The 15889-nt window shown below is 45.8% G+C and overlaps 1 protein-coding gene across 2 annotated transcripts in view; it reads left to right on the top strand.

Moving 5' to 3' along the window:
* The window catches only part of FBXO34 (F-box protein 34), a 53521-nt gene that overhangs the window by 1434 nt on the left and 36198 nt on the right, over window positions 1–15889 (top strand). The window lies entirely within an intron of this gene.

Raw genomic sequence — 15889 nt, 5'->3', positions numbered from 1 at the left:
CTGTATATAGTTAACTGGACATGGTTCCAAAGATTTCAGTGAGCTAGCATATATGTTGCCCTTCAGTTTGCTCACTTATTTTTGTAATTTTAAACTTGTTTTAAACTGGATTTAATTATGTGTTTTAATTGTTGCTTCCCGCCCTGGGATCTTAGTGTGAAGGGCAGGCAATAAATTGTAATGGGAAACCCTGTATGCCTGCGTACACAATTTTTCTCTTACCTGCACAGGTAATTGTGACGTGTCATGTGCTTCTTTCCAAAGGGAAGGTTTGAGAAGGGACTGTGGACTCTCAGTGCTGGAGTCCTCAGTTTTTACTCCTTGGCTGTAAAAATATAAGGTATGTTCGGGCATCTCTGTTTGGTTTGAGCTATGAGGAATCTATGATGGGCATGACTGTTGCCTTTGAGTTGGTGGTGTGGTATTTCTGTGGTAGAATATGTGACTTTTCACCAGTGCACACTTGTGGATATGAAGAATGAGTCCCATAGTGTTAATGCATGTGTTTTGGAGTGCTCCCAGAGAATAAAAATGAATGGTGTTTTTGCTAATGCTAGCAAATACTAGCATTTTTCTAAGCTAGTTATGCAATATGTGATCTCATAAAATGTACTGACTACTGTACCTTAGGGGACGCGGGTGGCACTGTGGGTTAAACCACAGAGCCTAGGACTTGCCGATCAGAAGGTCGGCGGTTCGAATCCCCGCGACTGGGTGAGGTCCCGTTGCTTGGTCCCTGCTCCTGCCAACCTAGCAGTTCGAAAGCACGTCAAAGTGCAAGTAGACACCATATTTTTCGCTCTATAACACGCACCCGACCATAACACGCACATAGTTTTTAGAGGCGGAAAATCCGTAGGCATGCCACCCGTAGGCATTTCCTCCATAACACGCACAAACATTTCCCCTTACTTTCTAGGAGGAAAAAAGTGAGTTTTATGGTGTAAAAAATACGGTAAATAGGTACCGCTGCAGCGGGAAGGTAAACGGCATTTCCGTGCGCTGCTCTGGTTCTCCAGAAGCGGCTAAGTCATGCTGGCCACATGATCCGGAAGCTGTACGCCAGCTCCCTCGGCCAGTAAAGCAAGATGAGCGCCACAACCCCAGAGTCTGTTGTGACTGTACCTAATGGTCAGGGGTCTTTTTTACTGTTCCTTAGAAGAGCTAGTTATTTGGAAAAAACCTACATCTTCCCACTGCTAACCCTTTAACAGAGGTTCCCATGGCTGCTTCTGCCAGAGGAATTTCAGCCATTCATCCCTTTCCCTTAAAAGAACACCTGCCATTGCTATTGATGCTTCTGGGGGAAAGCAATTACCCCATAACTAGGGTTCCTGCCAGCCAGCTTAATTTAGGAGAGCATTACCTGCCCATGCTCCTTTTTCCACAAGGGCTCTCACACCAATGTAGCTGCTGCTCCGCGGAGGGAACAGATGAAAAAGAAGGTGATGCTGATAATAGGGTTGCCATATCTTGAAGAACAAAAAAGAGGACAGCCCGAGCCATGAAAGAGGGGTGCTGGTGTATGGTGCCACCGCTGCACCAATGTGCCTCTTTTCCCAACTTGGGCTTGAGCTGGCAGCGACTACAGTGTGCAGAGCTGCCTGAGCCAACCCCCAAATAAATAAATAACCCCCCCAAATCCCAGACATTTCCTTTAAAATCTAAAAAAAAACCCTGGATGGGCCTGTTGGTCCCCCCAAAAGAGGACATGTCTGGTATTTCCCAGACATATGGCAACCCTAGCTGATAAGGAATTTGCTAATGGTGCCTCATTCCCTTGAAATCTGTATGGGGTCCGGCTGTAGAGGGGACCTGTCAGTTTCACCTTTTGCTGCTGCATTAGAGCCAAGCTGTGCAGGCCTCATATTTTATCTTTAAAAATCTTAAGTTGGCAAGCTTTGTTCCCTTCCTCTCTGCTGTCCTGCTACAGTTTTCAGGTAAAATGGTGCAAAGTTGAGAGACCCCTTGGGAACTCCATAGGTACATGGATGAGGCTCTACACTGTCCCTGACTGACTCCAGCTACAAAAGCTGAAGCTGCTGAACAGGCTCTTGAGCTGCTGTGTTGTTTGCGGGGTTTTTTTTGTTGGGTGGTGTTGTTGCTGTTGGGTTTTTGTGATTTATGTGGAAATTCTTCAGTTTGCTTGTTTGTATTTTGATGTTTTATTTGTTGCTTATGACTTCTGCTATGTTGCAGTTACGTATTTTTTTCATGTTATAAGCCGCCTGGAGCATTATTCGAATTGTGGAAAGGAGGCAGACAAATAAATATATATGCCTGTATGTATCCAGTGTTTGAAATTAGTGAGCCACATTTTGCACCTGGTTTCTGACCACTTGTGACCAAGTGAAGATGCCCGGGCACCAGGATGGCACATGACGTCTCCACCATCTGGAGGTACATGCCTGGGGATCATTGGATCTGGACTGTTTTCACACACTAATACCCCATCCTGTAGAATTCTATCAGTTATATTTTATCTGCACAACAGAATGAATTTCTGGAACCAAAATGCTTTTTCTATGCAGCCTGAGCAGGAGCAGTCTCCATTAAGAAGAAGAAGAAGTTGGAATAGTCCATATATATGTGGACTGTCCCTGCATCAAGGAACTTTTCTTCTTTAAGTTATCAAATCTCTTAACCTAGCTCAGGGTTGCCATCTGAACTAGCCAGATGTTTAACTGATAATCAATCACAGTCAGTTCATCATTTGAAAAATAAGACATTAGAGCCATCTTGCTCCCAAATGGCAAACTAGACATTCTGTTTTGGCGCCTGTAACCTTGGTTTCAGGAGCCATTTGGCTCCTAGATTATATATCTGAGCTCCGAACACCAAATGTATTATAAGCCATATATCTGAAGCAAGGGAGGCCAGAGTGCTACCTTGGACCACACTTGAAAATCATATAATTATGGCAGAAGCTCCAAAGATAATGACTGGGAGAAATCGAGACTGAACCTTTCTCCCTAACATGCTAGATAACTTGCATAGCTGAGTGCTGAAATATTCCATTCCCACCTGCAGCAGCCTGAAGTGGATCAGTCCAGGAGCAGCTTTACTATTTGATTTTACTGAGAGTATAAACTGGTTCTTGCCAGTTTCTGCGTCCACAGTACCAAATTGCCCATCTAGAGTTGCCTGATGTTAGGAATGAAATCCATGCCATACAAACTGGCAGTACAGTGTCTTAGCGGCAGCTGTGTTTTTCTCGGTGGGCTCTGCAAATGCAGTCTATTAAAATGCAGTGGACATTTTTTAAAATAAAAAGTGATGTGTATCTTTTCATCCCTGTTTTCATGCTTGTATGATCAGTTCTGTTCCCTTCCCTTTCTTGGTCTCATTGCTGTGTGGCAGTTACATAAAGAGCGTATTGTGGAACTGGATTGGACAGAGTGTCGTCAGATGCGCAGTGACACTTCAGGATTCACTGACGACGCTCTGCAATGGGCTCAACACAGCGTGCACCGAGTGAGCTGGCACCAGGCTTTAAATACTCGGCACATTAGTGTCTCTTTAAAAATTCCTTTTCTTGAAGCCTCGGCATTGCGCTCATACTAATTGCATGGTTTTGGGTAGGTTAAATATGCTTATGCCATTTTTAAACAAAGGGCATAATGACAGTAGCTTGCGATTCTTGCTTTGGTGTTTGAGGCTTAAAGAATGTCTACGATGTGCGTTTTGAGCCGCGGTTCCGAATATGTTATTAGGATGCCAGCCTGAATCTTTTATTAACAAACGGAAGAATGTGACCCCAGGTTGCTGGGGTGGTGTGTGTGTGTGTGTGTGTGTGTGTGTGCGCGCTCGCGTCTGTGCGTAAGGATTTTGATTTTTTTTTTTAAGTACAGCCTTCCTCAAGTGGTTCTCCCAATTAATAAGCCAACATGTTCCCATGAAAAGAGTGGTGGGAATTCACAGCAAATGCAAACTTGAGAGCCATATCAAAATGTGTTGCATCTTTTTTTTCTATAGGAGGCACTTGCTCTTTATTTCCACCCTGCCTTGCTTCTCTACCCTCCCACCCAAATGTTCTTCTTTTAACAAATGGACCAAATGGACTCTTCCCCAGATGATGCCTCTATCATCCCTGCTCCCCATCCTCCAAAGTGCCTTCACCTGGCTGGAATGTGTCCTTTACCTGTGATAATTACACCATATTTCCTGGATGGAGAATTGTGTGTAGGTGTCGGGAACCTCTGACAAAAGCCAGAAGCCTTTGACTTCTGTGTCGCTGGAATACAGTGAACTGTACAAAAATAAGGCTTGCATCTGTTTCTCTGCCTACTTTTGCCTCTGGTCCCACCCATGATTTGCATGCGGCCCCTGGAAGATTGGCCATGGCGGAATGTGGTCCTCGGGCTGAAAAGTTTCCCTGTCACAGCTTTGACCCATCACATGGTGGGCCCCTTCCTGCCTGCCTCCTAGTGAGCAGTCCTTCATTGAATACGTTCTGTATACCCTGATAGGGGAATAACAGAGCTGCTCCCCACATGTCTGCTCAAAGAGCTTGGCTTCCCTACAAGCTGGAAAGGAAAACCGCTGTGAGCAGATGCAGACACACACACCATTATGTAGGTGTTGGTTGATTGAGAACACAACTATTCAATGCATCCTCTCTGTCTTGAGAGCTCTGAGCTTTTGCTGTTGCTTTTGACCCAATAAATGTTCCTGGTGTTGTTGTTGTTTTCTGGATGGCTGGGGTGATGGGCACTTCAGGGATCGCATTTCAAACCTCAGTTTGGCTATGAGCATGCTTGTTGGTCTTCTGAAATATTTCAAAGATGGAAGTAATAATGGCTCAAGCCAATAAAACAGTGTTAGAAACTCAATTATACAAACTAGGTGCCAAATGGCTCCTTAAAGCAGGGTGGTGGTGGTTGTTTAGTCGTTTAGTTGTGTCCAACTCTTTGTGACCCCATGGACCAGAGTACACCAGGCACTCCTGTCTTCCACTGCCTCCCGCAGTTTGGTCAAACTCATGCTGGTAGCTTCGAGAACACTGTCCAACCATCTTGTCCTCTTTCGTCCCCTTCTCCTTGTGCCATCCATCTTTCCCAACATCAGGGTCTTTTCCAGGGAGTCTTCTCTTCTCATGAGGTGGCCAAAGTATTGGAGCCTCAGCTTCAGGATCTGTCCTTCCAGTGAGCACTCAGGGCTGATTTCCTTCAGAATGGATAGGTTTGATCTTCTTGCAGTCCATGGGACTCTCAAGAGTCTCATCCAGCACCATAAGCAGGGTTACAGCCGCCAAAATGGAATGCCTAGTTGCTGTTTTTGGACCAGATGGTTCGAAAGTCATATTTTTCAGTATGATATTTTGGTTCCTGATATTCATTTTGATTGTGCAGGTACAATATAATGAATAGAATTCTACAGAATGTGTTGCCAGTGTGTGAAAACAGTCAAGATTCAAGGATCCTCAGGCATGCACCTCCAGATGGTGGAGACACCAGGCGCCATCCTGGTGCCCTGGCACTGATAGCCAGGTGCAAAATGCCCCTCACGCCTGACGAATTTTGAACGCTGCAATAAGGATACTGTAAAGTCGAAATAAAAGACTGGTGCAAAGCGCCTTATAAGCTAAAAGCACATTTGAACTTTAGGGGCGGGGGCTGCCAGTAATTTGGTGCCTAACTAAGCTCCATAATGAATGAATGGTCTGGAGTGCATCATTAGCCAAACCTGCATTTCCCATCTTCTCTTTTCCAGGGTTTGTTATGCTTACTGGATTATGTGTGACTGTGCAATGTTTTTTCTTTACGGAAGAGGGGAAAGCATGGTGTGGCTTACTTATACATAGAGATGAGCTGTATTTTTTGTGAATTAGGCTGGCTAGACATTTGAACTCATCAAATCAAGAGTAGCTGTGCCTCTGACTGTCTGAATCTGTTTGGAAACCAGCTGGGTGGCCTGGAGGGGATCTTGTAGGCAAGCACACAGAGAAGTCCAATACTCTGGCTGCCTTTCCTGATGCTCCTGCACCACATATCCCTACTAAATGAGACTTAAGATAAGTGGGGAGAAGGCTTGGTCCAGAGATGGAGACTACACCACCAGGTGCCTTCAGAGCATCTGATAGCAGCTTGCAAGCTAATGATGGGGGATAATAAAACCCCCTCTTCAGATGCTAATCCGAAGTGTTGGTCCCAAGGCTGACATAAACTGGGAGTGGAACATCTGGCATAATTTGTGAGCAGCGCCTTCTTAAGAGAGTAGGCAATACACTGCAGCCTTTCTCTTACGGTTTATAGCTTCCTCAAGTCTACCATTGACTCTTCTCTCCCCAGTCATAACATGTAAATGCACTTGTTCCGATCATAAACGTCGCTTCCCCTCTGGACTTTCGCTTGTGATGAGTTTGGCCTTTGAAACCATAGCTGGCAAGTTCTCTGCTGTGCATTTCCTCTTTAATAAATGGATAATCTTTTGCTTCGGGGACTGGGTGTGTTTGGGATACTGAGTGCAAAGGAGGGAAGGAGTGTCCAGAAAGCTAGGGAGTGAAAGAGTCTCATTCACTAGCTGTGCTGGCACTGCATCCAGCTTGTGCCTGCTGTTGCATGGCACTGCCTATCAGCGGTTTTTATTGGGTTTTCAGTAAACGCATGGCAGCAGCTGAAATAAAAACTTGTGTGATGAACAGTCATTAAACAATCAACGCCACTCCCTTACGCTCACCCTGTTTCTTCCTAGTCTTGTGTGAGTCGCTCCCTTCTAGAAAATATGTATTAAAAAAACCTGGGCTCAGATCTCTTTGCACACTTTTCATAGTATATGGGCCGTTGTTTTTGTTGGCATCCGTCTGACTCGATAGACAATGGAGCGCTCCTCCAGGGCTGAAGTCAAACCGCTGCGTTCGCAGTACTGAAGTGACCCCCGGGGTGCAAGCCTGGCCAGTGTGCATGGAGGTCCTGGGCTGCCCAGACAAAAAACCTACCTCTTGGACTCCAAAGGGTAGCAGAGCAATATATTTGGCTGGAAGAGTCTTCTGTCTAAAGCCCGGTCACATGGAAGATGGAATAAGCTTGTTTTTTCCTGCTCCAAAGGGTAGGGTTCAAAGCAATGGCTTCAAGTTACAAGAAGGGAGATTCTGACTAAACCTCAAGAATAACTTTCTGATAAGAGCTGTTTAGCAGTGGAACAGACTCCCCCAGAATGTGGTGGACTCTCCTTCCTTGGAGGTTTCCAAGCAGAGTTTGGATAGTCACCTGTCATTGATGCTTTAGTTGAGGTTAGTGCATTGCGGGGGGTTGGCCAAAATGACCGTTGGGGTCCCAACTCTACAATTCTATGATCCTGGAGGGCTGTAGACAATGCTGAGCTTAGATGGACCAATGGCCTTGACCTCCATGTAAGGTACCTTCCTATGTTCCTGTATCTGTTGCAATAGGACTTCACACGTTTATAGAACAAGATACTGGGTCATCATGAGAACCTACTGATCTAGACACTGTCTGTTTCCATTGTCAGGAGGGCTGGAGCTTGGGAGAGACCTGCTGGTTTCAGCATTGAAGCGGTTCAGACTGATAGCTGCTGATCCTTGCCATATCCACACTGGCTTCTGAATGTTGCATGCAGAATACCCTGTTAGCTGGGGGGAAATCTTTTGTAGGAACAAGATTGGCCAAGTTTCTCCAGCTGTGCCAGTCTTCAGGTGGCTAAAGAAGTGTCTTGTAAAAATCTGATGGTTGACCTACAACTCACACTTGGGGACTTAGAGTTTTGTGTTGTGGAAGAGTAGATAGTGTATTTGACCCTGAAGGCATAGAGGGAGCGCACACAGGGGTAGCTGCAGATCATTTCCTGAAGTGAGGAGGGTAGGAGTGTAGTAAACTGCCTTACCCCGAGTCACACCATTGATCCATCCAGCCCCGTATTGTCTACATTGAGTTGGGGCAGCTCTCCATCCCTACCTGAAGATGCCAAGGACTGAAACTTGGAAAGTTGTGCTGTACCACTGAACTACAGTCCTTGAAAAGAAGGGGAACTTCACACCTGTTTGCCTTTTTTGTGTTTTAAAACAGCTCTACTGCCCTTTTGCCTGTTTCTGGATACAATTCAGAGTGCTGTTTTTAACTTTCAGGCACCCGTTATGGCTATGGCTCGGGGCACAGGTATCTAAAGGACTGCCCACTTCCATACAAACCAGCACAGGCATTTGGGGGTCCCCACTGGTGGCTGTTCTCTGGGTGTCTCCAAAACCGGAGGGGCAGCGGGTGGCAAGTGTGTTGCGTGACACCCTTTCAGAGGGCAGCACCCAACTACAGCATATCCTCTCCACAGAGAACAGGTGCAGGGTTAATTTTTAGGTGCTTGGTTGAGGACTTCACTAGCCTGTGCTTTTAATGAATGGTGGTTTTGATCTCGTCTGCTGAGAACTTCTGTAGTTATTTTTGCTGCTTGATGGCTGCTTTTCTAGCACACCATTTTGATCTGACTCTTTTGAACTTGAAAAACTCTGTGTTGTTTCTATTCCACAACTGCTTTTGTTTTCAGTTATTCCCCACTCCCCCAAATGATTTCCAAAGCACGGTTCAAACAAGTTAAAAGTGAGAGAGACAGATATCTTTGAAATGGACTGGGAAAATCTCAAAATGTCATGTTTGTGCCTAGGATTCTGAAGCATTTCTCCAGGTGACGTAGACCTAGCGGTTGTGTGTAGTTTAGTCTTAAAACCTCATGGTGCTGTTTTCTTGTTTGGTGTATGTGCACAAGGGAAGGGTAGCCTGGGAGCCTGCATAGATGTAGGTTTTTGCCATCAAAATGCTATGTGTCTTTTGACCTGATATATATATTTTTAAACATAAGCTGGGGAGACACGGTTGATGATTCCCCCTCCCTGTTTCTTATTGGAGCTTAGTGGCCCATGAAAATCCAAATACGCTTTCAGTTTAGAGAAATGCACAATTGCAAACAATAAGTGACTTTTTCAAAATGCCCTCCAGCGGCGGCAATTTCTCCTTGCGCACAAAGCAGTCCTGTTTACAACTTGGGAGAGTTATGTTAAGTGGTTTTTCCAGCAGATATTTTGAATCCTTTGAAGCTGCCTCCTAGCCATACAAGCCTAGAACATAGGTGCGAAAACCACAGGGGTACCATTTGCTGCTCAAAAGACCTGTTCTTTCCTTCAGGGCAGTTTATTTTGCTAGTTGTTTTCCAGAAAACCCACATTATGCCCCCCCTCCCTTGTGAGCAGTTTGTGGGTTCAAAGGTCACAGTAACTTAAACATGTGTGCTTTTTCTGTGCATTTGGCTGTCTGGAGGACCGTAGGAACTGAGCTGTGTGTTTGGGCTGAATTAACTGTGTCTGTTGCGTTTCTTGTATTGCATTATTTTGTTAACACAACCTGATTCCCTATTTGGAATTTTCCCAACCTTGCGTCCGAAGCCATGGGTTGTACCCAACAGAGTTGTCTATTTAGTGCAAAGACTTCCCCCCCTTCTCTCCCCCCCCCATGTCCCCTTTTCCAGCCCAGATCTGCTCCAGAGGGTTGGTGGAAGGTCCAGAACAGACTGGGGCAGGGAGATGACATGTCCTCGGCTTCTTTTGATACAGATCCATGGACTTTCAGAGGTGATATTCCACTCAATAGGAGTTGGTAGGAATCAGCTCCTTTGTTCAGGCTTCCCATTGAGGCATCTGGTTGACCACTCTGAGAGCAGGATGCCGGACTAGATGAACTATCCCTTTACCCAGAAGCCAGGCACTTTTGATGTTCTTAATGGGTGGATTTCTGCCCTTTGCTGCCGCTTCCTACATAGGAATCTACCTTGTGCCGAGTCAGACGATTGGTCCATCTAGATCAGTCTTATCTACACCAATGTTTCTCAAACTTGGGTCCTCAGCTGTTGTGGGACTACAACTCCCATTGCCCCTGGCTAGCAGGACTAGTGGTCAAGGTCAGGGATGATGGGAGTTGTAGTCCAATAACTGCTGGGGACCTGAGGAACACTGGTCTACACTGATTAGCAGTGGTTCTCCAGGGTTTCAGAGCAGGAGACTTTCCCAGTCCTACCTGGCATTTAACCAGGGACCTGTTGCATACGAAAGCAGATCCACAAGCAGCTCCAGGACTCTCCAGACTGCAGTTTGGAAACCACTGGTCTGGCGGGATGCTTAGTTTCATCTTATCTCCCTTTTTTCCTTGCCTTTTTTCGTCTCCACAGCCAGGATTTTACCCTAGCAGTCTTCGTGCTTTGGTAATGCTGATTTTTCCGGTGTGTGTGTTTGCTTCTATCTGCTTGCAGTTCTCACTAAGTTTGTGATTTTGAGCAGTAACGTCAAATGACACTCTGCTGCAGGAGAAGGTCTTGCTGATTAGAACCAGCTAACTTGTGGGAGAAAGTGAGCATAATGCTTCTAAGGTCATGAGGGTTTTCAAAACAGCAGAATGCGGTGAGTGTAACAGTTGCAAAAAGCGACGTGTTTAGATGATGCCTGGAGTTGGGCTCTTGCCAGTTTTTAAAAGATAATTGGTTGTAATTCGACAAGCAGTGCGCTGGTTTTGCGGTGCTTGGATGCAAACCTGCGTCTGTCCTGATGGGAGCCAGAGAGGACACTCGTGATTCAGAATTCAACAGATGACAGGGTTGGCTCACTCAAATGCTTCATTCATGTGCGTCTGTGGCTTGTTTCAGCCCTTTTACCGAATAAAGAGAGACTGATGAATGACCACGTAAGCTGCTGTTGTGATTGCTCATGCATTCCAGCGGAGTCCACACACCGCTGCTCTTGGTATTAGATCAGAAGGGCTGCTTTGCTATGTCAAAGCAGTGTCAACCTATCCTGGCACCTTGACTGCTACCATGACCAGCCAGCGGCCTCCAGAAGCTTACTAGCAGAACTTGAAAAAGTTCATTCACCTCTGCATAGCCAGACCTCCAGTGAGTGACAGGCGCAACAACTCATCCATGAGCAGTCCCTGCTTTCGTTTGTTTATTAAATTTGTATACCGCCCTATACAAACAGGGCAGTTCACGACACAAAGTTACAGCAGCACAAAATACTTAATAAAAGTAATTTCAACAATTAACAATACTAATGTATATAAACTACAGTGGACGCTCAGGTTGCGAACGTGATCGTTGCGGGAGGCACGTTTGCAACCCGCGGCGTTGCGTCTGCACACGTGTGGGTCGTGATTTGGTCTTCTGCGCATGCACAAAGCGCCGATACCCAGAAGTAGCCCGTTCTGGTACTTCCGGGTTCGGCACGGTGCGCAACCTGAAAACGCGCAACCTGAAGCACCTGTAACCCGAGGTATGACTGTAATAAAAAATATGCTCCCCAACAAAAGCCTCTAAAACAATCCCCCAGCCCACCAATACCAATACAAAAATCCAAATTAGCACGTAACATTTAAAAGCAACCCCACCCTCCAGATAAAACAAGACCCACCCAAGTCAAAACCCCAGCCCTGGTTAAAATAACCTAGCAATTTCCTGCCGGTCTGCTCATTTGCCCTCCACCCGTGCCTGCCTTACTCTAGTAGTAAACACAGGGGTGGGGAAGCTACACAAAAAAAGCAGAGTTTCTCTATAACCCCCCAACCCCCCCCTTTTTGTAGCTGAAGCTCTGTTTGAGCTTTATCCTGCCCATCTTTTCCATTCCGAAGGCGGGCAGTCTGCCTCGGTTACCCTTAAGGAAGAGTTTAGGCTTAACTTGCAGCAACGCTGGCGGTGAAATCAAAAGCCACACATGCCGAACAGCCTTGAAGTGGCTCTGCTGCTTTTAGTGCATAGGGAAGTCCCTTGCCCGTTATAAGGGGTTGTGCTTTGCTCTGACACGCGATCCCTTAAGGTGCTGCCCATCTTGGCCTATACTGAAAGAATGTCGGAAATGGCACGTGTATTCCAATGGAGTCTTGCATTTGCAGCTCCCATTGTTTCCTCTGGCCGTTGTCTCCGGTGGGTCATCCCTGTCATCCCTTTTAGTCCATCCCATCAGTTTTTGCCTATTGCTTCTCAGAACCTTCGTTTCTGACGATGGGCGGGGCCAGAGGCCAAAGTGCGTGGAGCAATGTATGTAGATTTTACCTTGGTTTTGCAGGCTACTTTCTGCACACACTTGCACATGCCTGTACCCTTCCCCCAAGCGAGGAGTATTATTGGAGTTCAACTCGAAAGAGGGTGCAAAGCAGTGCCAGGTAGGGGTGTAGTCTAGGGAAAGGGTGTGTGGCTTGGGAGAGTCCCAGAGGCCAGATAGAGGAAGACAGAAGGGCAGCCTTCGGCTTCTGAAAAGAGGCATTGAAATTCAGCAAGTTCAGATCTCTCATATGTTTAAAGCTGCGTTGGGTTTAGCCAGACTTTCAAATAAGGATAAGGTTAATCAAATACAGATATTTATTTGCTTTTTAAAAGTTCTTGATGGTGGCAAGTCCTACCTTTCCAGTTTACCTCTTTCTTTCAGAGACGTGTGGAGGCCAAGAAAAATAAACTGGTACTTGCTCATTAGCTTTGACGTGAGGCACAAATAAGCTTGACAGCTTCGGAACAACTGATGCTATCAATGGTGGGGATTGTCGTCACTCTTGTGGTTTGTGGTGATCTCTTTATTATGATTTTGGAGATAATAAGGGCTTATTCATACATGGTAAGGTATGAAGGGTTTTCTCTGTCGTACTGAAATTAACGCCCTGGAATTCTTTTGATAGTCAGGCACACCTCGTTTTGGACCATTCTGGCTCAAACACAGAAAGAGCACTGTGGTGTAGTGGTTGGAGTGTTAGACTAGGACCTGGGAGAGCAAGGTTCAAATCCCTGCCCAGGAATTAAGCTCACTGGGTGAGTCTCTCAGCCGAACCCACCTCACAAGGTTGCTCTGTGAGCATAAAATGGGGAGAGGGAGAACCATGTATGCTCCCTTCAGCTCCTGTTTATAGGTCTGGAAACTCCGTATTTTGGAGATGATAACCTTGATATTTCTATATTCAGCAATCTGGTCCCTTCTCTGTGTTTTTGACTGCTATTCCCATCAGGTCCAGCCAGTGCTGGGGAGGGCTCCAGATTGCTGAAGGACTGGCTTACATGGTCAGGGATGGAAGAGCCACTGTTTTCCATTTTCTTTGACCAGATTCAGCCTTAGAACGATCTATGGGTAGGCTGTTCAGTCGCATGAGAGCCAGTGTGGTGTAGTGGTTCAGAGCGGTAGACTCGTAATCTGGGGAACCGGGTTCGCTTCCCTGCTCCTCCACCTGCAGCTGCTGGGTGACCTTGGGCCAGTCACACTTCTTTGAAGTCTCTCAGCCCCACTCACCCCACAGAATGTTGGTTGTGGGGGAGGAAGGGAAAGGAGAATGTTAGCCGCTTTGAGACTCCTTCTCAAAGGATAGTGGGGTAGTGATAAAGTGGGGTAGTGATAAAGCGGGATATCAAATCCAAACTCTTCTTCTTCTTCTTCATGTGAAAGTGAATGCCAAGATGTTCATAACTATCGTACTCAAATGTAAGTTTCCATGGGTCCTGAGACTTTGGGTGTGTGTGCCAATGACAATGATAAGTGGGGTGACTGTTTCAGCTTCCCCGTTCATATGGAGGATGATAGACCTACCCTCCAAATTCCTAGAAGTGCCTAGGAGTGCCTCTTAGTCATGATGGCCGTATTCTATGGTCAGTGTGCTCATTGAGGAACAGAAATGGGCTGTGGCCTTGCTGCCTTCCTGGTGGGCTCCCAAGAGGTGTCTCAATGGCCACTGCAAGAAGCAGGATGCTGGACTAGGCAGACCTTTTGTCTCATCCTGCCAGGTTCTCTCATGTTTTTCTGATGACTCTAAAGTAATCTGAATTAATGCTTTCATTTCACCTTTGAATGCCTGCAGAATCCACATTCGATGGCAGCATTTTCTGTTGCCTCTTAAATGAACCTGGATGAAATATTTGCAGAGGATATTCAATACCCCCTTCATTGTTGGTATCATTTGTAGAGGGACGTTGTTCTTTCGTCTGTGCTTCTTAACATTTAACAACCTGGGGAATTTGTGTAACCTTTCCAGCAGCATTAAATCTCTCTGACGGAGGGCTTCTCCGATTTGTCTTGTTGCTGCTGCTTCAGTGTTCCCAGCATTTCTGAACTATTTTTAGCTTGGCTTGTCATTTGGTACTAGGTGTTCTTGAGAACTATTAATTATTAAGTTCACTGGAATTCTTTTGTTGTGCCACCGCCGGTGTTGCTATACACACACACACACACACACACACACACACACACACACACACAGATCAGCACATAGATTTTTCACTAGAAGCTTTATTGCTCTTGGTCTTTAGCAGGCAAATTAACTTAAAACATGTGATTGTGGCCTTAAAGCAAGGCTTTCCCATAATTTTCATAAGAACATAGGAAGTTGCCTTATACCTAGCCAGACCCTTGTTCCATCTAGCTCAGGACTGTCTACACCAGGCATGTCCAGAGTCCGTTTCAGGGGCCCGCTGCTCGATTTAATCTGGCCCTTGTGGCAGTATATGTCCTGGGGTAATTCAATCCTAAGAAAAGCTCAACAGCTTTGGGGTAAAATGGTAAAAAAAGCGCAACAACATGTTCACTTCTTTAAATCAGGCCCTCTTTGAAAAAGGTTTGGGCGCCCCGGTCTACACTGACTAGCTGCCAGGGTTTCAGATAGTTTTTAACCCTACCTGCAGGTGCTGGGGATTGAATCGGAACCTTCTGCACGCAGATCAGGTGCTGCTATTCCCCCTTCTTCACTAATACTAATATGTACAGTGGTACCTCGGGTTACAGACGCTTCAGGTTACATATGCTTCAGGTTACAGACTCTGCTAACCCAGAGATAGTGCTTCAGGTTAAGAACTTTGCTTCAGGATGAGAACAGAAATTGTGCTCCGGCGGCGCGGCAGCAGCGGGGGGCCCCATTAGCTAAAGTGGTGCTTCAGGTTAAGAACAGTTTCAGGTTAAGAATGGGCCTCCGGAACGAATTAAGTACTTAACCCGAGGTACCACTGTATAGCATTGCCTTTAAGTAGGTGTTCGTGTTCTCTCTCTCTCTCTCTCTCTCTCTCTCTCTCACACACACACACACACACACACACACACACCCCAACACACCTTTTGGTCCTTATTAGCATCTTGCATAAACCAAATTGGTTCCTTTCTGGAACGTGTAGACTATTACCTTTACATACATTTAATATTCCGCTTTTTTTTTGTTTCTGGTGTCTTTTCTCACCTTTTCAATAAGGAGAAAGTAGTGAAGCATGACTTTTTATTACATCAAATAATACTGAACATGCTGGCAATGGCAGCTCTCGACGCTCTAAGAACTTCTTCAGGCATGTCCAAGGAATTTCTTTTTTTAAAAAAAATCGAATGTATTGCTTAACTTAAAGTCCCAGTTATAACATGGAGACAGTAATGGCTCGGTCCTTGTAGACAAAAGGGGTGATGGATAAAATCGACCTGTGCCAGTTTTATTTACTTACCTGAGAGCAGACAGTGTTTTTGCTTGCCTGAACTTTGATCTGATTTTACACTCTCTGCCAGGTTGGTTGTTCACAGACGCCACCACAAACCCAGGCTGAAAAAATCAGAGGGGTTAGTTTCTTTTGCAGAGCAAACCTCTAACCTTTTTGGTGCTCGACATCTGATTGGTTCCTTGCTGCTTTTGTTCTTTAAGCCGGGGGGGGGGGGAGGATCCTGCATCCTCCAGCTTGTTTGCTTGACTCCGAATCCCATCTTCCCCAGCCAGCATGACCAATGGTGAGGCATGATGGGAGTTGCAGTGCAGCTGCGTCTGGAGGGTCTACATCCCTCCACTACTCCAGGTAAAACACTGAAGCCCGCTCGCTCTGGCTGATTATTATTAAACTTGGATGTTAGAGGCTATTATTTTATTTATTTATTTATTTATTATTAAATTTATAAAACGCCCTTCAT

The sequence above is a fragment of the Podarcis filfolensis genome (genome assembly GCF_964270895.1).
Source record: "Podarcis filfolensis genome assembly, chromosome: 1".
NCBI lineage: Eukaryota > Metazoa > Chordata > Lepidosauria > Squamata > Lacertidae > Podarcis > Podarcis filfolensis.
This window is presented reverse-complemented; position numbering and strand designations above follow the sequence as displayed.